The following is a 22,895-nucleotide window of genomic DNA, read 5'->3' on the forward strand; positions in this document are numbered from 1 at the left end:
TTCGGCACGAACCCATCAGCTGCAGAGCTGTGCTGCTCAGCCAGACAGCATTCAGCATTAGGAAACTAGTAAGGTGGTATCTTACAGAAGACCCTTGCTAATTCTTATGTAAATGCAGCGGCCATTTTAGTGCAGCAATCAACGATATACTTGTCAGAAGTAAATGTTACGGGATCTCGTACCACTAAAAACCCGTACTCTTAGGTATTGCTATATAACATAACATATTTGAACTTAACGCAAACATATTGAAATATGCATCTAGCATTGCGTGATGCCATGTTGTGAATCACAATAAAAAGCTTTTAGAATGTTTCTACTTAAAAGATATCGCATGTCATAAACATCTCGGGAAATAATCGCATCAGTCACTAATTTCTCAAACTCAATAGATAAGCGAGTGTGAGACCCGCTACCCTCAAAGTGACTGCCCCTTTGTAGTAGATTGAAGTGATAACAGGAGGCTCGGCTCGTCCTTCCTCTATGTCTAACCACAAGCTGGGCCCCCGTTGTAGGAGGCTGGCTGGCAGCCTGACGTCAGGGCGCCCTCCCTCCCGCGCATAGGGCAGGTCCAGGAGCGCCGCGGCGGCGTCACTCAAGGGACGGGCGGCGGGGACAGGACCGGAGGAGGGGAAAGTGACCCGAGAGGCCCCCCCCCCCTACCTCCTCCCCCTCCGGAGAGCGGCAGGTGAGGCCCTGATTGGGGGAGGGGAGTGGTGGAAATCCGGCCGGTCCAGGGAAAACGTTGAGTCCGCTAGGTGACGGTTGGCGACCCTAGCTCCATTGTCTATGTCGTGCGACAGCAGAGTGAAGCGCGTGAGCCGACTGCTGGAGACCTGTTATTGGGTTGGCATGTGGAAGTCTACTATTTAAAAGAGATGTGTGCCCCTCATTACACATGACCCTTTACTCGCTCTACTATCCCATTGAGTCTCTCTCCCCGGCTAATTATTTAACATATATCCCATTTATTTGTGTTCCTCTTACCTAGACTGTCTGAGTGCTATACCTCCCTGCCCAATTATTATATACCCCCAACCCGCCCATGCCCTCCAAAGCTTCTCTGACCAGGAATATGCCTATTTCCCCCCAACCACTTCCCTTGCTTCCTCGTCTCTGTGCTAGTACCAGGTCTTCTGCTGCTTGTCCCCGTGTTTGGGTCCCTGCGGGAGGAGGATCTGGTTCCAGTTTCGGGAGGGGCCAGTGGGCACGTGACGTGCTCTCTGTTTCTCCTTGGCGGCTGCAGCTCGCGCCTGTCAGTGCCCGGGGTCATTACAGCAAATGCTGACCGCCCGCTTGAGTGACAGGGGTTGCTTTGCTTTGACTGCGGGATTGAAGTTTACACCTTGTTACTGGGGCGCGATAGGGAGGTGTTTGAGGCAACAACGTGTGCATTGAGCCTTAGTGGTAGAGTGAAAGCCTCGGTAGCAGATGCACTGAGATTTAGACGTAGAGAAAGATCAGTTGAGGAGAAACCGTGTACGCCATGTAGATGGGAAATTTAACCAGATAATGAAGAATTCCGAATCGCAAAAAAATACAAGTTTGATACCTTTTTTATGTGGGTAACTGGACATTTTATGCGAAGTTGTATTTTGCACGGCCAGTGTGAAATGATTGGAAAAGCGAACTAGTCATTACGTACTCAAAACACCCGTCCCCATAGCGCATTTCCCCCATGTGCAAACACCCCCCCATAGCGCATTTCTCCCATGTGCTGATTTGTAACTTTTTTTTGTGCAAAGATGATTGTGATGAATGTTTTCAACCAGAAAAAAGCTAAAAACACTAACATAGGAAGGTAATGTATACAGTGGATGTTTTAAATGCACCATAAAATCTCTCCGTGAATCTTTCATTCCATTTCCCACGGTATGATGAGCCCACTATGTCATTACTTTCTTCTAGATATCTTTACATTTGTTTGTGGTGTTTTCGCTTCCTTTTCCGTTTTTTAAAATGTTACTCATTGTAGTATAACAACTCTGTTGAAAGAACTACTAAGCGATCTTACTCAGTTTTGTTTTTGGAAAGAGGCAGACCACTGATTATCGGTTATTCCACATGGCAGTGACAATAAGGGTTTAAGCAAGACATTGTACGTGCGAGATGAAATTCACCAAGAAACAGTTACTCAAAAAAAGATTTCCACCATGTTGTATTTCAGAACTTTTTGCCCATCCCCTGAAGTTTTTCGCATTCCACAGCTGCTTGTCTGTTAGAAATGTAAATCCGTATTCTATAACGTGATCTGAATGTATGGTATTGCCTGCGTATAACAAACCCTTTGTATCAGAAGACTTTAGTGGGGTGGGGGGGATACCAAATCTATAATTGATTAGTGTTACCTTAATTAAAGATTTCAGTAGATGTGATACGTGTAGCGATTACAGCACTTTTGAAGTAGTAGAGGATGGTTTACTTGGCTCCCTCTTCCTCGAACTGCAAGTTTCGAAGGTGTTTCTTCGGGGCCGCCCTGAAAAAGCTGGACCATTGTCCGCATGAAATATCTCAATTGCGGTCATAGCTACTGCACTCTGTAGCAGGGGCGCAACAAAACCTACATTTTGGGATGGGGGCTACCCCTTCAAATGTTGTGAGAGGCGCTAACTTCAGGGACGGTGGAGGAGAGGCAAACATTTGTGTGGGGGAGGGCATCTAACTTAGCGCAGCTTCTATGTTAGTTAACACTCTCCTTTTAAGTCTGAAAACACCCACTTAAGGACTGATGTGAGAATGAGCGGTCTCTTGTCCCCTCTCTACCTTTCCAATCACTCCCCTGGCATGCAAGTACTACCACATCACAATTTCAATTGCCTAAAAATGTATGCATATGAATGCAGATGCTAGCTTTGTTAGTAATACTGATTTTCCATACTAACGTTATAGAAGGTCAAGATTCTATTAAAGACATGGAAGCGAAGGATTATGCTTTTTCCCTTTACTGTAAAGAAACTCGAGCAGCAATAAGCATCAAACAATATATTAAACATTTCACACAATAAAGAACTACATTTTCAAGAAATTGTCATTTTTGTAGTCCATTTTTGATGTTTAACTTTATTCATGATATTTATTTATTTATATTTATATAGCGCGCAAGTAACCCACAGGCATTGAGGCGCTGTTACTTGCAAAAATCTTAGTTACAGGCATATAGTCATTCATAGGTACAGTATGAGTTCGACAAAGCATAGAGCTGACATTTTGGTTGGTACAGTATGTCATTACAGTACAGTTTATGCATTAGGAATATATGGGATGTATTCGACTAGTGCAACGCATCTTATGTGAATAAGATTGTTTTCAAGGTTTTGCGGAAGGTGCTGAGGGAGGACTCGCCTCTGATTGTGGGAGGTAGGGCGTTCCAGTGCGTGGGTGCGAGATATGGGAAGCTGGATCCGCCCGCTCTGACTTTTTTTACTAATGGCACAGAGAGCATGTTAGTATATGGTGATCTGGTTGGCCTTGTAGAAGAGACGGGGTGGATCCTCTGGGAGAGGTAGTCAGGGGCAGTGAGGTGAATGCACTTGTGGGTCAGTGTCAGTGTCTTGAAGATGATTCGTTCTTTTATTGGGAGCCAGTGTGCTAGCTTTCTGGCCTCCGAGATGTGTTCCCTTTTGGCAATGCCTTGGGCTGCCCGGAGAGCACTATTCTGAATGATTTGCAACCTCTCTAGGTTTCTGTTGGAGGTGCCTAGAAAGAGTACATTGCAATAGTCAAGCCTGGATCCAGTGATGGCTCTGGCTATGTTAGTGCAGTTCTCTTTGGAGAGAAAGGGCCTGACTGCGTTGATAAGTTTGGCATGGTATGCAGCTGCAGAGGCTATAGCGTTGACTTGTTTATCCATGGATAGGTTGGAGTCCAAGTAGACTCCAAGGGTTTTGACTGATTCTGAGACAGGTATTTTGATAGTCTATGGTGAAGTGGCTGAATTGGGAGTCTAGATTTTTCAGTGTGTCAGGTGAGCCTACCAAAAGGAGTTCAGTCTTGTCAGAGTTGAGGCATAGTCCATTGTCTGCCATCCAGGCTTGGATGGTGTTGTAGAGGTTGTTGAGGGTCATGGAGTCAGTGTCATAGTTACCAGTGAGGGTTAGAGTTACCAGTGATATGTCCAGCCAGTCCTCTCATTGACAGTCCAATAACAATCTCTTGCCTTCCTTTTTCTTTGTCTGTCTCAATCATTAACTCATGCGACTCAACTGGTAGACGTCTCAACACAACTTGGTTTCTTCTTGGTCCTCATGATCTAGCTGCTTTAGGCACCGATCCTGTCGAATAATTAAACAACAAAGCTGAAGCTAGCTATGATCGGGTGGGTCATCGTCAAATGTAATTCTCAGCACATTCTTATTCTCTTTATAGTAGACATGTATATCAACATTTGCATCCAATATTCGGGTGGTATAATCATTCGCCTCCGTGTCTTTTATAGAATCTTGACTTTTTGTAACGTTAGTATGAAAAATCAGTATTCTATGACCAGACTGGAGGCTTGGATTATGCTAGTTCAAAGCTTACTTACCACCAATACTGACATATGATCTATTGGTTTAAAGTAAAATTCTTTAAACGTTGATGCTTAGACCATTCTGCTCTTTTTAAGGATGTCCTCTAATTTAGCTCCTGCATTAAAGGATTTTGATGCTATTGCTCCCCTGAATGAATGGTCCCCATAATCCCCAATGTCGATCCCTGCTTGGGTCATGCACCATTTGACCCATGTAGCTAGAGATGCTGCTGTCACTGCATTTAACGTGTTTCTGATTGCAATGAACAATTTTCACCCCTGTCGGTCTGGGCTCATATGTCGTTCTGTCATACTCCTTCAGACATCAGATCGGACATTATCTAGGCTGATCCGGTTAAGTCCCATGCATGACTGATTTGATGTCCGTTTGTCTTTCTGTTAATGTAAAATGTGACCCCTGAAAGGCCAAATGACTTCCGGTCTATTTCTAGTGCCTGCACATCTGATACTCTCTTACATGATATCAGACAAAGTAGTGTAGCGAGCTTTGCTAATGAGGCTTTCCTCGACAGCTTAGTTATCTGGCCAGTCATTTAATACATTCAATACCTTGTAAACATCCACGTTTGGGAATATCTGGGACTCTGTGGTCTCAATAGCTGCAGAGTGTGGTCTCGAGTGTGCAGTCTTTGCAGGCACCCAGTCTTTTTCCTGTTTTCATTGTTACTGGAGGCGGAGCAGCATTCTACAAAATCCTAACCACACCGTAGTGTGGTCTCGAGTGTGCAGTCTTTGGCGTCCGTGCACGTCCGGACTCCCGGGGTCCACCCAATGCACAATTAATATCCTATACGCCAGACCAGGAAAAAACAACTTTCAAACATTTGCCCAACGGCTCACAGACCAAGTAAGTCACCCCAGCCCTCATTTCTAACACTTGCCTGACCGATTTATTGATCCTGATAACCGCATTGCTGCATCCTGAGAGGCAAGCGGCCAGCCGGACTCAATTGGCAGCTTGTGCCTGCGCACCCGCTCAGTCTGGCCCCACATTGGAACCCTGTCGGAATCATCCTTTGCACCTATAAAGCAAGGAGTTCTGATAACAAACGCCCAGCAGTCCACCGATACAGGACCTTACCTTCCAGCTTGAGGCTTTGCTGACGCGGCTGCCCAACGACAGTATTTTCTCTTCTTTACCGACGAGAGATCTACGACGCCCCCAATGCCGCTATACACACGCCAGGGACTGCGTGCATTCAGCCTTTGACCTGTGCGTGGAAGCTTACCTGGAAAGAAATAACTGCACGTTGCATTGCTCTCATCAATGCCAGATCAACTTGTAGCGGCTCCTATTATCCTTTCACTATAACGAAGGAGATATAAAAGCTGACTCGACGGATCGCACATTATAGGGACTGCGGGCACCTTGCCGTTGACCCATATACGGAATCCTGATGTGAAAGAAATCTCGCCACCAGATGAATAGAACCCCAACCTTCGATCAGTTAAAGCACTTGGAAGTGTAAACTAACAGAACCTTAGAAATAACGGACAAATTCTAGCCTGAGGCTCGCTCTGGCGGACCAAATCTAATAATGCGCCTCCAACAACGCAAGGCGATAGAACTACTAGGTTACACTGACGCCTACCTGTTGCAGACGTCATCAAACTGTGAAGCAAGGTGTACACACGACTGGCCATATCCAAATACTGTAGCGGAGTGTGAGACGACAATAGATCTTAGACTAACATGGCCGCACTGCGAGACAGCAGTCATACGGAGAGCCCGGCTGGTCCACTCACACGACAATGATCAAAAACACAACTGTCTATCCCTCAAACAGAATATGCTGCCAACAATGGAGAATGTCAAAAACAAACTGTCTCAAGCAACGAATAAACAACATTTTTACAAAAGTGTTTTCTCTCCATCTGACATTAATGCACCCCTAAGAGCCCCTAAGAGACAACCCAATGCAGAAAGAAAGCTTGGCTACCCCTATAGATGCCGAATCCGAAGAACCCTGCATTGAAAACCATGAGAGAATGAAAAATCCATCCCCAGCCTGCGACAATCATGTAAATGCATTGAACTCAATACTGACCTCTGAAATATTGGGTAAAGAAGCACATGCTAATTTGGTAGAGCCCGCTCTAACATCCTACCCCGTACGAAAGAAGGCTGAACCGGACAGAATATCAAATGCAATGCTGACATGTTCTATCTATGGTGAATTGCGAAATAAGGACTCTACATTCCCTAACGTCAATGACAAACATATCACATCATTATGAACCATGTGCTCAACCGTCAGACACAGAACAAAGAAGCGACAGAGACCTATTTAAGTGAACATGAAACCTCAATTGAGCCAGGACAAACAACACACTCATAAAAAAAACAAACCGAAAGTTGCAAAACAAAGATGGAAAACAACGTATGAACGACAGATGAAAACAGAATCACATAACCACCTGATTAACCAGCCTATAAATCGCGGCTTGCGAGACTTTCGCTAGACCTCACCGAAATAGAAATGCTGATGGAAGACGAGTCTTTGGTCAAAGGCTTGAGATGAACATAACGGAGCAACCCACACAGCACATGCAACAATCTCCAGCACCAAGAGGCAGCCAATCCCATTACAACATTCAAGGGAAACGAAAAGTAGCACTCCCATTCCAATACCAGGGCACACATGGAAAAACCCCCAAAAATATATGAAAAGGATGCTGCCCTTGAAAATAACAAGTGCTCCTGTGAACCAACAAACATTGTCAACTGGAAACTATTCCAACAACCATGATGGATCTACAAAACATGCTTATTGCCGTCACTACACAGACAATGATACCATTTATGAAAATGCACAAAGTGAACATTGAGACGCTTAAAGACCATGCAACACTGCTGGCACTCATCCACTCGAAACAAATGAACAATGAGGCCTTCATGAATAAAATCCAAGAGTGCCTCAACCTCGAGGCAGAAGCCAGCGCGACATGGCAAGCATGGCTACTAGATATCGCAAGGAACGACAGAGCGGACGAAACCCAATTAACTGCCGCTCTTATTGCCATGATGAACATTTTCAATGCACGCACAACTTCGCCAGTTGAAGAACATAACAAAGGAAAAAAGCAACAGTCTGCTGGATCTGTACAAAACCAGCCAAACAATATCTACCTCAAGAAAGGAACAACTTAAGGAGAGTCCTCGGGTTCATCCGAACGCTGCTGTGTTGGTGGGACAACTGATTGATTTCAATACCGAATCACCAGTCAAGCATCGTATATCGACAATGACACCCCTGATCAATACTGCTATGCAAGACCAGTTCATAGAGCAGAATAAAAACCAAGAGACTTATGAAATATTTGATCATACCCGCAATACCTCACAAGTGAAATTACATAAAGAAATCCCAAAGAAAATAACAAAAAACAACAAAAAGGCCCAAGAGCTTTCCTTGGAAATCTCACTGCCATGTCAATCACCAAGCAGAAATCTTTAAAGCAAAATGAAATTCAAATTGAGCAAAAAAGCAACCAGACTCTAACTCAATAACTACAATACCCAGTAAGAGACAACAGGAACCAGAGACTTTCTTGAATCTGTCAACACATATGGATGAAGACGAAGGAATCCTGGATCAACAACAACACGACCTGAATGAACGCTCACTAATCGTCATAGATTTAAACGAAGAGGGCCATTCGATTAACTTGACTTGCGAAGATATTTCATACTCAAATCTGGTCTTCAATAACACCAGTCTGACACAAAAAACGAATGAGAACGAAGCACCAAAGTCTCAAACTCCGAGACGACAAGAAAGCCTGACTGACTCGGCTTTACCGAATACCTCCTTGGGCACTCTAAGACTCCCACACTTCATCGATCCACAGAGGTAAGCCAACCGAAAACAGGATAAACCTGGAAAGAATTGAACATCATAAAGACGGGCTTGTCCTAAATAGAACGAACATCTTACATTTTCTCCATGTCATCCCTAACCTCAAATAACTTAAATCCAAAGATATACAGCTAGCGGAATTCATCGAAGACCAAAGACTTGATAGAGTATGGATAAACTGTACATCTTTGAATATTTTGAATCTCGTAGCAGCTCATACTAAACTACTCCACCAACTTGGATTTGAAATTTCATTGGAGGAGAAGGGGAGATGGTTTTGTGCCAGAGGAGAACAGAGACCAACGCCTCTATACAGGGGATGTCATTTCTTTCAATAATAAGTAGCTGCGAAAGTGACTACTCAGAGACTTACTCTACCAAAAGACAAATCCACTATCAAGATAGCCCTTTCGGTGCACATAGCCAAAACAGACAATGCTCTGCGATCACAAAGCATCTTTTTTGGAGAGACATGGGAGACACCGCATCAACAACGAGAACGTGAGGCCTTCATCAACAGTAACAACTAACGACCGCTGAGAACCAAACTACCACGATCTGCTCATGGAAGACAGGTGATCATTCAATCTATTCAACAGAAAAAGATCTGACCTTGCTAACTACCAAATAATATGCCTTCAAGAGACATGGATCTATCAACAACCGCTCTGTGATGGCTTCACCACATATATGAATCCAGCAATACAAAGGAATAAAGGGCGCCCATCCTCAGGCTCAGTTACCCTCATAAAGTTGGGTGCTAACCTAGAGACAGTTGAATCCATCAACATAAACCCCTGGGTTCAAATAATGACACTCCAAAAACTGAGATTAACTGAACGAGGCACCAACAAGAAGAAAACATCACAGTCAACAGCAAATCTTGGAATATTGTAAGCTTACTGGAACCCAGCAAAGATCCCTGACGAAAGATTCATAGATTCTGCATTTTCAGACATGGGTCAGGCGCTTCAGAAATACCCTCTGATAGACTTCATATGTGGAGACCTCAACTTTCATCCATTTGATCATGCAGGACTCGTACTGTACTCGAAGACCAAATGTTAAACCCCCCTATACAGGGATGGAATACAGAAACAGCAAATCGAAATTTGCAACAATTAGACACCATGCATTTAAAGACTGGAACCCCTACTCCTCCTACATGAGCCCGTGGTAAAACAACTGCAATAATCGATTACTACATATACATTACTAAGCGATTTAAATAATAACATTAAAAAAAATGAAAATATTCGCCATACAGCGACCGCTACATAAGGTCATGGACAAATTGGAGTGTTCCAACTGCCAGAATTAATTTACCACACATGGAACCCAACAACAACTGGAGAAACTTCCTGAGACCTTTGAGGGATCAACGCTTGAAGATTGTGAGAAAATGAACTATTAATGGATTCTCTGCCCATTCAGACAACCTTCAACCCACAAGGGCGTGGTGGACCAAACCCCACACATACTTTCAACATCAAGATCGCAGAAATAAAGAAGGAATTAACGAGAAAACTGAGACAGATAAGGAGACATCCATCCCCGGAAAAATACTTGATGATGAAATTAGAAAAACAAAAGCATAAAAACTGTATGAAAACAGCAAGGATGACCCTTTACCAACATGATGCAGAAAATATGTTGAAAGCACTCAAAATGCATAACACTAGGAACCCATGGAACCTGCTTAACCCCCAACCTCTACACCAAGATAAGATGATATCAGACGTGCAAGAGGCACATTGGATCACCTATTTTAAGGAACTATACAAAGAGAGACCCCCAACTGAGGGAAAAGGGAGAAAAATGTCAAAAAAGAGAAATGGGCACTTGCATGGGATCCTGACGACATCTTGAGAGCAATTCACAAACTGAATGTATCTCAGGCTCCTGGTCCCCATGGGCTCTTTAACTCTATCATCAAACGTAATCCCGAAATCTGGGCAGATCTATGTTCTAAAACTTTCGAACTAATTGACCGCACAAACCAAATCCCAAGATCTTAGCAACTAGCAATTCTTATACCCATATTTAAACAACGATTATTGAAAGAACCTGGAAACTACCGGCCAATAGCCCCCTCGACCCACTAGGGAAGATTTTTGCCACACTGCTGCTAGACAAACGTACACATGGGCTGTAAAAGAAAAAAAGACAAGCAATCAGACAGAACAGCTTTGTCAAACAAGTGGGCACAAAAATCAATCGATTCCTTCTAAACCTTGTAAAACAGGAGGCAACAAAATCCAAAACCCAGGTCTATGCAGCCTTTATAGACCTCCATCTCACGTTCGACATGGTAAACGGAGACATCTTATGGGACAAACTATCTGAGTGGAGCTGCCCCCAGGAGATCTTAGAGCCAATAAAGCTGTTATATTCAAATACCAATATCAAAATCAGAATGTCAAGCGGGACTGGTAACAAACACACCTGGCATGGTGTAAAACAGGGCTTCCCATTAGCGGCATCCCTATTTACATCAGACTTTGGAGAAAATAAATATATATATACACCATCCATGAACCCTCCAAAACTGAACACGACCGTACTAATCTGCGTACATCATGCAGGAGATATTGTGATGCTGGCAAAAACACCCAGAGGCCTTCAAATCGCTTTGAATAGTTTACAAAAATATATAGGATTAAACCAGCTGGAAATAAATGCCCATAAAAGTAAAATCATGACAATGACCCAGGAGTACACTAATACAAAGAACTCATCCTCCTCCTTCTGGCAAAAGCAAAAACTTGCCCAAGTAAAAACCATCAAATAACTTGGGAGTTTGGATCAACCAATCCCACGTGGAGAAGGACTGGGCCGAACCCCTTAAATCTAAAGCCTGTTCCCTAGCGTTCCAAGGACTTGTTCTTCATAACAGATTTGGAATATTTTCCGTCAAGCCACTAATAACATTCTACAGGCAGACGGTAGCGGCAATCCTGACCTATGGTGGTGAAACTATGATTAACATAGACCCCCAAATTTGGCAACAATTGGAAGGGATATTCTGGAGGAAAGTCTTCTCTCCCGATCTCATTTCCGGCGCCTCGAATCAGATTTGAGCTTGCCTTAACGTCTCTAGCTTCCATCATTACATGGAAGCAACTATACCTGTATAGGAAAATGAACAGTGAAGATCACATACCAGTGCTAGAGATATTTCGCTCCAAAACGAACACGACCAACAATACTGTACTAGTAGCATGGAAAAACCACGTAGAAAACAAAAGAATAGAAGCGGAGATATCAACGGACATGCTCATTTACTAAACTCAAAAAGCAAAAATAAAGCTGGCATGCAAGGATTGGTTTACCACGCAACTCCTCAAAACTCAATACCAAGTTGATCTTCCATGTGAAGTTGAGATAAGAGCATTAAATCAGTTACCACAACTATCTCAAGCTGTTTCCAGAAGGGGCTGATTTGCGACACGTTTTTGAGGTTACGTCTAAATATCCTACCAACACAGGAAATCATGGCAAAAAGGAACCTGATAAAGAACGACCAATACTGTTGCTTCTGTAAAGAAAGCGGAACAATCGAAAGCATTCACCATATAATAATGAAGTGCCCAGCTTTGACACTGAAATTACTTTTATTCAGCGACCTGTATCTTAAACCAAATGTACAGTTAGATGACAGAGAACGATCGGCACAAATCTTACTGGGTAACAATATGAAACTAGCAGTGACCATCATTCAATTCTGGGCCAGCATCATTAAAGAAATGGAAAATGAACGCCCTGAATTAATGACGCAACAGAAGTAAAGCCATGGACCCAAATAAGACGAAAATGGAGAGTCTACAACAATAGAGCCAGGAACTCAGGAAACAAGCAAAAATGTTGGGAGTTTTAAAGACTATATGAACAATATATATACATGTACAAATGAAAGGTTTAAGATATAAACCAAAGCCTTTTAATAAAGAAAATAGCCTTACTCCTCTGAGAAGTTTGCACACTAAAGGGTGTTCGCCTACTGATGCATTCTTAATCTTGGGGTGACCCGCTGGCATGGCTGATTTACACGTGTACACTGTCCTGTAGGCTTTGCCTTGTCCTGCTAGGAAGTTAACTATGTGTACTATATCGTACTATATCCGCCCTAGTGGGATGCATGTGCCGTTCCACACACCAGCTGCTTCAAAGTTCCCAAGCCGACCTGTAAGCCTTCTTGGTGCCCAGGCATCCCTGATGATTCACTCAGCGTCTCCTGAAAGTCCTGGCTTCTGCCAGTTTCCCCAGAAATCGCCCAAGTGATTAACCTCAGGTTGCCCTCCTGAGTCAGAGGATGAATTTCCCCTGCTGGGTCCTGAAGTAGCTCTGAGTACTGAAGGAGTAGTAATGGTCCTCTATGAACAATTCTCGAAGGTCCGGGTACCACACATGGCTCTCCAGTCTGGTGTCACCAGAATTATGGTTGCCCGTTGTCTCCTGACCTGTGCTACCGTCCTCGCAATAATAGCGAATGGAGGGAACGCATACTCTCTCTCCGAACAGATCCAACTGAGTGTTCAACCTGGATGCAAACAGATCTGTCCTGCATGAGCCCCTCATTACCATCAAGGTCTGAAATGCCTCCTGTCTAGTTGCTGGTCACTTGCATCCCTCAAGTGTCTCGAATTCCAGTCTGCCACTTCCAGATCTGCAGTCCTGGGATATGTTCTGCTGTTACGCTGATTGTGTTCTCTAGACACATGGGTCCGAAGTCTTTTGCCAGTTCTGCTAGCATTCTGGACCTTGTCCCTCCTAATCTGTTTATTGAACTGCCAACACATTGTCCATCCTCAGAAGTACACAACAGTTTAGGCTGTCCTGGGTCCAACACCTCAATGCGAATGAGCCCACCATCAGCTCTAGGCAGTTGATGTGTAATTCTAACGCCTTCTCTGACCACCTGCCTCCCGTTGGCATTTCTCTGCAACAGGCTTCCCAGCCCCAACGGCTGGCATCTGACTCTCATGATGGTCCGTGGATGAGCCAAATATCGCTCTACCATTCCAAGGTTCCATATGACTGCAGCACCATCGTAGTTCAGTTCTCGCTTCTGCTGCGATCGGCATCCTCTGTTCGTATGACAGACCTCTCCGTAGGTGTTGGATTTTTAGGCTCTGTAGAGCCCTGTAATGTAGTGGCCCTGGGAAGATTGCCTGAATGGATGACATGACGCTAGACTCCCTAACAGTCTGGTAAGCTCTCTCAGCGATAACTCTTCCCTCGCTAAGATATTCCTGATCTCTTTCTTGATCAGGTTCACTTTTCGCTATAGGCAAGCTGAGTGTGGCCTTTCTCGTGTCGATCATAAATCCCAGAAACACTATCGATTTGTGGTGGTATCAGTTGGGATTTCTCACAGTTTATTAAAAACCCTAGGTTCTGTAGTAGATAGGGGGAAACTTCTGCCTGTTGCAGTCTTTCCTTGCCCTGACCCATCAAACAGAAATTGTCTAGGTACACTGTCAACCGGCTGCCCTACTCTCTCAAGTGGATCACTACTGTGCTCATCAGTTTCGTAAAGGCCCAGGGCTCTGACGCTAGCCTGAATGGGAGGCAAGTAAATTCCTACGTCTGACCTCCCCACCAGAAACGTAGGAGACTGTTCTTTTGTGATTGGGTATCGTCAAGTAGGCCTCTTTGAGGTCTATCCTCACTAGCCAGTCCTCCGTTTGCAAGATGTCTCAACAGATTCCTTCCATCTGGAAATGTCTGTAAATAATTAATGCAATTAAGTTTGAGGTTTATCACAGGTCTCTGCTTCCTCTTTCTCTTTACTAAGAACATATTGCTTATGAAGCCTAGTGTTGGTTCTGTCACCTGAGTGAGGGCTTCTTTCTTTTCTAGATATAAAATGTCTGTTTAGTACGTTTTTTTCTTCTTCGCTGAAATTTATAGGTCTCGTGTATGTCTTTTGTAAAGGATTCTGAAAGAATTCTAGCTGGAATCCTTGTACCGCCTGTTCTGTCCAAGCATCCCCTGATGATTGTTTCCACTGTTTTATGAACAGTGCTGTCTCCCCCCTGCTATTACTGGGATTTCTGGTTTCATTTGGCTTTTGAGCACCCCTTCCTTTAGTCTCACCTGCGTTAGGTTCCTGGCCTCTGCGGCTTCCACGCCAGCCTCTGCCTCTACCCTTTCCTCTCGACTGAAAGAAGAGGTTGGGTCTGCACTCTTCCTGGTCTCTCCAGTTTCGTCTGCTGCTGTAGTTGGACCTGTATGTAGTGTAGCGGCTGGCCGAGGGGCCCTTTCCACTGCCAGCTCTACCGAAAACATGCCCATTTACTTGTTTCAGCGATGCTTGGGCCTTGTCTATGGCGGAATTATGTATTGGCGAATTTCGCCAAGTCTTTAAAGAATGGATCTCTTTAGTTTGCCCTTACTGTCCATTGACGATTCTGAGGTGGCATGTTCGCTCATCTTTGGGTACATTTTGACCAATATCGACCTGCAGCGTTCTGTAGTTAATGCATTGTAGGCATTGCCTAATGGGCATATTGCCAGTTGTGCCCAGCTGGCTAGAATATCTGGGTCCATTTTTTACTCTGGCTCTTTTGCCTCTTCGGCCATTTGCCATATCTTTGTAATGGGGCCTAGAATGCCCAAGACCTTTTCTTGGCATGACTGCCATTTATTTCTTTGCATTTTTAAAGTGCTCGCACAGCCCGGGGGCATTGAGGCTCTGTTACAGGAATATGTCTTAGTTGGATATTTATAACCCGCTTAATGCCCAGAAGTTTCTAAGCGCTGACCCGGTGATCAACCTGTGTTGCTTCATGTCGTCTTGTTTCCAAGGCGAGCACGTTGCCGCTGAGCTATCCTCCCGGGCCATGACCTGTCAATGCCCTTCTTGATGTCTCTGCCATACCTTCCCACGAAGGATAGCATTTTTCCTGCCACACAGTTTGGTACCTGTGGTCTACGGCATTCCGCTCAGTTTACTCATGGCTTCCCTTGGGAGAGGTTTGCTTATCTTCTTAATGTAGTTGTCAATTTTTGCAGGGGGCTCCCACTTCACAGACCTTGGATGGATCAGAGAATCTGGGTCAAACACCTCACCCATCTCCTCCTCACTTTGCCTTTTTCTTTTCTTGGTACCTTTCCCTTTCTTAGGGGCTGGAGGGTCTAGTGATGAGGATTCATGCTCCTCAGAGCTCCTTTCTGACGTTTTGTCCCACTCTTCCTCATCCATTTCCTCGGAATTGCACTCCTCATCCATGTAAGCTCTGTCCCTACTGCCCCATAACCTTACTTTTCTTCCACCACTTTTTTTTCTACTTGGTGTGCCCGGGGGGAGGAGGCTGGCTGCTGCGCGCGTCTGGATTATTTTCCCCACCTGGCCCCTCGTGGAATCTGTCCGGGGCTTCTCCCCTTAAGGTTGGCATCCCTTGGGAGAATGTTAATAAATCATCCACCAAACTCCTGCTTTGAAGCATAGAGCCCAAGTGGGCTTAGTACCCTCTGTACTGCTTGTCCCCTGCCTGTCTCGGCCCATTTGCTACTGGTATGTCATTCCTCACTGGAGCTGGGCATTTTGACACTCTTGTGGTTTTACACTGGGGTTGTGGCCCTGTTTCCATTAATATGCAACTTAATGTGGGTCAGGGGTTTACCTTGTTTCCAGTTTTGCTTGGGTCTGTGCCCGTCTTTATTGTGCTGTGCTTCTGCTTTATGCTGCCAGTCTGTGTTGTACAAGTGGCTATTTGTAAAGAAAAGTACTGTTATCTTTATCTGCCACTGTTTAAATCTCCCAATGTTCTTTCTCCCCTTCGAGGGCTAATGTCTGTTGAGCCGTGCTTCCGGCACTCTGATCGAGTGTCCCGAAGCTATGGAGTTAATTGCTCCTTTTATGGCTGACTGACTTCGACGTACTGTGTCCTTATCGTGGGACGCTCTCTTCACGGAAGTCTCCATGGGCTGGTGCCGGAATTGAAGCTTGTAGCGCTGCACCCTATTCTGTGTGAGAGTGCCCTCCTACAGTCCTCTTCTCTGGCGTCGGATCTTCTCCTGGCCCGTTGCGCCGTCCTATATTTCCTTTCTACACGGATACGTTCCATCGTAGAAGACACTGCTATTGTTTGCGCGCACGCTTACATAGTTTTTCCCCAGTTACAATTAAATCAATTAACAATTACTCTCTCTCACACACACACACTTAAGTGTTAGCAGAAACCTGTGCAGTTCCCTTAGGGACCACTGCAAAAAGTTTAAGACTACAGGTGTTAGCAGTAAACACAATTGGTAGCAGTCTGTACCACCCAGATTTACCTGGTAGCTGTGGCTGAGCAGTCAGACGTCTCTCAAGAAGAGTTAGGCAGTATATAGAGTATACACAATAGGGCTCAAAATACAGTAGCACAAGCAAACACTGACCAGAGCTTTGGTATAAAAGTATATAATTATTTATTTAAAAACACACTTGTAAAAATACACTGGCACTAATGTCAAGCAAGTTCAAACCGTCACTAGAAATATATACACCTCCCTAATTTAATTATTTGACAAGTCTAGGTTAATACACCACTTATTTAGCAAAACAGAGGTGAGCGCGTAACCATAGATGGCACTCCAATAATCATTTAAAAAGGGAGAGAAAAGGCAAAAATAGGAAAACGCACAATACCAACACTTTTAAAGAACCACAGCAAGTCGAGAAAGGCAGGGTCTACTGTAGAGCAAAAAGTTCAGATCCAGGCCCACTCTTGAAGAGAGCAAGGCGGAATATGCCCAAAATCAGAGTGGAAATGCACTAAAAGTCTTTGCAGGAGAGTCAAAAAGAGGTTGGATCAAGTTAGAAAGGTAATGTTAACAGGTCCGAGGTCACCCCAGCATAGAGAGTCAAGGATTTACGGGACACCTTGGACAGTCTGTTGCAAGGGAGACCAGGCGGGACACAGTACCTGAATTGGTGAGAAAGCTCCAGCGGGGGCAGTTGCTCCTGGCAGCGGGTGCAAGTCGGTGCTTCGTTCAGGGGAAGAGAAGATCTCGACGTGGAGGAAAGCTGGAGATCGTTGCACTGCCAGGGAAGAAACCAGCCGCGGAGTTTCCCGGTTAAAAGGTACTACCCTTTTATTTGGGTTAGTGGTGAAGCGTTGCTTTCCGGCCGCCGGGGTGCTTGGCACAGGCAATTCGACCACGAGACGATCCAGGAAGGCGAAAAAGGCAAACTGGTTGGTCCCACCAGTTCAAAGGGAAGAAGACTCTCCTGGAAGAAGATCTTCTCTGTCGTCGGGGAAAGTGGTGAGTTTCGTACAGCAGGGCTCCAGCGGTGGTGTCGTCATTGTAGATGGCTCAGCTTCTCCCCTCTTTGGATTCTTTAGGTCCTGCGGTGACGTCTGAAGTTCCAGACCTCCTGGCCCGTTGCGCCATCCTATATTTCCTTTCTACACGGATACGTTCCATCGTAGAAGACACTGCTATTGTTTGCGCGCACGCTTACTTACAAGTTTTTCCCCAGTTACAATTAAATCAATTAACAATTACTCTCTCACACACACACACACTTTCTAATAAAATAGAATGGAATGAGAACTGCTGCCCGAGCAGCAAAGGAAGAGGACAAGGAAGGGAAGAGATTGTTATGGGTCTGTCAATGAGCGGATTGGCTGGACATGTCACATGATTAAAGTTAAACATATCAAAAAATGGACTACAAAAAGGACTTGGGGAAATGTAGTTCTTTATTGTGTGAAATTTGTAATATATTGTTTGTTTAATGCTGCACGAGTTTACAGTAAAGAGAGAAAGCATAGTCCTATTTATCCGGTCTGACATAGAATTGCAGAGCCTTTGTTAACAGCGAAGCTCAGGCTGCGTCTGTGTCCTGTTCTGTGCGGCCACAGCTCTGTAGGTCCGCCAGGTTGAGTCAACATGGCTGGACATTTCAGGGGTATGAGGGTGCTGAAGACCAGTCAGCTCAGTGTTGCTGCACCACTGCTCTCTAGTGTGTCCGATTTGCAATCTGCTTTCTTCGCGGGGGGCGGGGGATCATCCAGGTGAAACTTGTGCGCAGATCTGCCAATGCTGAAAGATATTTAGTACGTATTCACTGCTGGTAATGGGCCTATGTCGTCTTTATACTGATTCTCAAAGTCCTAAAGGAACCCCTTTTGGCGTTTTACTGCCATCTGCATTTGTGCTCAGGCATATCACAATTTACTATGTATATAACCTCTCAAACCTGGCCACCAGTAGATAGCTGTGTGGTTCCAGCAATACCAAAATGGGTAAAAAAGTCCTGCGTCAGTAGTAGCAATAGTCTGTCCTTAATCTGCTTCATTGGGGATTACTCGTTGAATGAGTTCTCGCCCTTTTAAAACATTTTTTTATAGGAATTGTTACTACTGCTTTGTTCTCAGTTTTAAATGTAGCAGCATGGACACATTTTGGACTAGGTAGGACACACAAACCTGATTCTTTAATCACTTTGTCCCTGCAGTAGCTGTGTTAGTCATGGCTGCTTATGTTTTTTAAATGTGAACTTGCTTTTGTGTGCATCATCCATAGCAAAGGGCGTGTCTGTTTAAAGTCCCATATTTGTTTCTTTTTATTTTATTTATTAAGGTTAACATCTATGTCAAGTACTGTCATATATGCAACTGTACTTAAATCACGTTGGCCGTAATTGGGTGTTGGAGGTTAAGGTGCAAACAGAAACACAAAGCATATAAGAATGAACATACAATTGTAGTTGTATAGATTGATTCCCAAGGAAACCATATGTTGAATGTCTCAACCGCTAAAGTGTCTATCCACCCCACTCGGCAGCGGTGAGTATGAGTGCATCTATGTTCGGAGCTTTCTTGGCAGCCTGGGTATTAAGGAAGGTTAGAAGAGGGGCCCACATGTCACGAGGTCTAGTCAAAACAGTGATCAGAGAACAATAATCCTGCTTGATATCACAAAGCCATGTCATGGCCATCACCATACTTGTTCCCATGCCTATTTTACAGAGACAGTTTTGTGTATATTGTCTCTGAAATCACTCTGAATCCACCAGTGTAAATCGGTTTGTAATCTGACAAATTCTGAGACTACCAAAATTGTCTTAATTCAATCTGCCTGGCGCAGAGCCAGCAGTAACCCATGCAGTTCAGCAGTCTGAGCTGTGGTAACTACCAAACGTTAAGTTGCAATGTTTCAATGTATAAAGATAATCATTTTTAAAGTATCTTGTAATGGCTGTGCAAGCAGTCAAGTACTTTGATCGTATACCCACAGCTGGCACTGCAGACCGATCAGTCTGCTACTTGATTTAACTCGAACGATGGAATTTCAGGTTATGTGGTGTCAGGCTCTGTCACCATGGTCCAAACCAAGTCAATCTTTCTGATCAATTCTGCTTTATAAAGATATTATACATCAGGTTCATTCCTTGTTGCAGCCCGTTGGATCCATCTGTTGTGTAATGCTTTTGCATGCATTAACTGCCCTAGATCATGTGGCAGCCTCAATAACTAGGTGCTTGTTTATATGTATGGTTTTGTTTGCAGCCAAATTGCATTGCTATCAATATCTTTTCCTCTGGTGTAAATCTTAATTCAGGGATAGAATAAACATTTAGTTTATTTGCAGTTGACTTTTTCTCTCAATTTGCACACCGTATACGTGAATGCATTGTTTCCTGGCAGCATGCCAATCTCAAAATCTTTTTGTGTTTGTCTTGCAATGGACTAGCTTGTGTCATAAATTGGTAGACTTGTTGCAAAACATTGGTGTGCTCTGTCAACCAGATTAGATGCCTTGAAATTTGGTTTTTATCAAAACCTACAGTGGTTTCACTAATTTTGCAGAGCTTCTGTAATTGAGTAATCCTAATACACCTTGCAGTTGTCTGTTTGAGGTGGCAGCATGCCGTGAATTCCTCAGTTTGAGGACAAACCTATGGCCTCATCCACAAAAAAGTGAAACCTAGAAAGGTAACCTCGCTAAGCAAATAACCCAAGATGGGTATGAATAGATCCAATGGCTGCAAGTCGATCAGGTAAGTTCTCATGAGTCGCACAGATATGAATGTACTACTAACAATTTGGCATATCTGCAAGGCTCTGTATTCTGCTTGAAAAAGTGCGAGGAAAATTCCTGTACCACCTGAAAGAATAAAATATGACTCCCTTTAAATGTGAAGTGTTATCGGCTTTTCTCACTTTTTTATATTTGCAGATTGGATAAAAGACCAGAGCTGTGCTGATCTTGAGATGCCTGTGCCTTGGAATGCGTATTTAATCTGAACTAATCTATAGGTACCATCTGGCTTGGAAATCCTTGCTTGCTTTACAATAACTCCATGGTTAATGAATTGATCCAATATGTTTTCATTGTGTGTCATTGCCTGTTGCTTAAAGGAATGGTTAGCCTAAAATGTTTATTTAAAAAATAGATGGGCAATATTTAAAAAAATATACTCGCACTTTTTTTTTTTTAATTCCTATGTAAAATTTGGAGCTATTCAAGCTCAAAATTTGCAAAAGCAAGCACATGGGCGCATCCATTTTGGGAAATAGATGCCCGCCTGTGCTGGCTTTTGCTTTTGTGGCACTAATGAAGGAAAAGCCAGCCAGCTGTAGTAAACAAAAGCTACCACTGGGTGGCTTTTCCTTCATTGGTGCTGTACGCGGAGGACGGGGACCGGAGACTACAGGCAGAAAAGCTGCAGCTGCATCTTGGTAAGTGCTATTTTTTTAAATAAAAATAAACACTAGCTGCGTTTGCCCGGAAAACTTTGAAATAAAACCGCAGCTTTAAAAACATTGTATTTATGTTTGCGGTCGCTTTTGAAGCGACCGCAAACATAAATGCAACGTTATTGTGTTTGAAAACGCTGCGGTTTTTCTTTCCAAGTTTCTCGGGCTCCGAGTAGGAAGAGACAGTTGGTAGCCTGAAAGAGAGCTGCGTGTCATCCTCATAACCTTTAAAGTTAGAGGTGAAGGTAGAGATCCTGTGGGCTAGAGGGGCCATGTAGACATTGAAGAACTAAGGGGATAGGTTAGATCCCTGGGGGACACCACAAGTAGAGTGATAGAGGAGAAGTTCCACCTAGGAAGGACGGTTGGAGCCAAGCCACGCCAGGCCAGATCTGTGATACTCAGGGAATCACAGAGACAGGAGATCAGGATGTTGTGGTTTACCGTGTCGAAGGCAGAAGAGAGATCGAGCAGAATGAGCACAGGAGAGTTAGAGTCAAGATTTTAGAGCAGGTCTTCAAAGGTGTTCAGAAAAGCACTTTCAGTGCCTCTGGATGCTCTAAAGCCAAACTGATGGTCATGGAGACAACCAACCGATTCAGTGTGGAGGGTAAGCTGAGAGACCGCTAATTTCTCCAAGAGTTTGCCCTGGAAAGGAGTGATATAGATCAGGCGATAGGTTGCCGGGATAGAAGGGTCAGCTGAGGTTTCTTTTGGGCAGAGGGTGCACAAGAGGATGCCTGAGAGAAGTAGGGACAACTCCAGTGGCGAGAGAGGTTGCAGAGGTCAGCCAAGGCTGGAGCAAGAGAATCTATATTGTCCTTGATGGTTTTAGGAGGGCATGGGTCAACCTGTTTGGCGGAGGCTTTCATGGACCAGCCTTCTCTAGAGACTTCCTCAGGTATGAGAGGGAGGAGAGGAGAAGTGTTTGGGGGGGTGGCCCAAGAGATGTGGGTGCAGGCGAAGGTGCGGGGGAGAGAGGACAGTAACAGTCCTACTAGGCCTTGTGACAGTCTTTTGCAAGTGCAGGAACAAGAAGGGAGAGGGGGTGTGGGCGAAGTGCCAGACAGTGCGATCGTGAAGTGCTAGGGTGGGAAGGAAAGTGAAGAGGGCGGGGAGTGCTAAGGGGTGGCCAGGACGGCAAGTGCGCGGAATTGCATGGGGTGCAGGTGGTGTGGGGGATCACATGCGAAGTGCGAGGATGGGATGGGGCTGGTGCCCTGTAGAACTCAGATGAAACCAGGCTTCCTGTCACTGTGACAGACGTGGGTGTTAGCAGGTGAGGGGGAGTGGGAAGGAAGAGGAGAAAATGATGGTCTTGACTAGCTTCTGGAACTTGGAGATCTGGCTCAAGCCTGAGGGGGTAGCAAGACCATTCCAGAGGGAGGCTCCTGTGGAGGAGATCTACCCCCCTACTCTGCAGAGAGATCTAGAAGGCCGAAGGTCTCTAGCATGTAGGTATTTAGGGAGAGAGAGCTGGATCTAGAGGGATCCAAGGCACCATAAAGCCTTGTGGATGATATAGAGGGTCTTGAATTGGATCCTAGCAGCAACCAGTAGCTAGTGGAGAGATTGTAGAGCTGGAGAGATGTTGTCCCTGGGCTTGAGGCCAAGGATAATTCTTGAAGTCCTATTCTGGATTAGGTGAAGGGAAGATCAAGGAAGATTGAGGAAGAGGCTGTTGCAATAGTCTAGCCTAGAGAGGACGAGAGCTCTTCAAACATTGAGTTTCAAATAGATTGTGTCCTCCCACGTATTCCTCATCTTAGATATATATCCTTACCTTCAGTTTCGCCTCGGAACATT

The 22,895-nt window shown here is 44.5% G+C and overlaps 1 protein-coding gene across 4 annotated transcripts in view; it reads left to right on the top strand.

Moving 5' to 3' along the window:
* The first annotated feature begins 531 nt into the window (after nt 1-531).
* Nucleotides 532-22,895, top strand: part of KIAA0232 (KIAA0232 ortholog) — an 813,590-nt gene continuing 791,226 nt past the window's right edge. For 3 of the 4 annotated variants that reach the window (XM_069631994.1, XM_069631997.1, XM_069631996.1), the window contains exon 1: nt 532-688. The gene's annotated coding sequence lies outside the window, so the exon portion shown is untranslated. Of the gene's footprint in view, nt 689-20,568; nt 20,649-22,895 lie in introns of all 4 variants that reach the window. The other variant, XM_069631995.1, reaches the window with a different exon arrangement.

Source organism: Ambystoma mexicanum, chromosome 6q, assembly GCF_040938575.1.
Source record: "Ambystoma mexicanum isolate Mex_15411 chromosome 6q, UKY_AmexF1_1, whole genome shotgun sequence".
NCBI lineage: Eukaryota > Metazoa > Chordata > Amphibia > Caudata > Ambystomatidae > Ambystoma > Ambystoma mexicanum.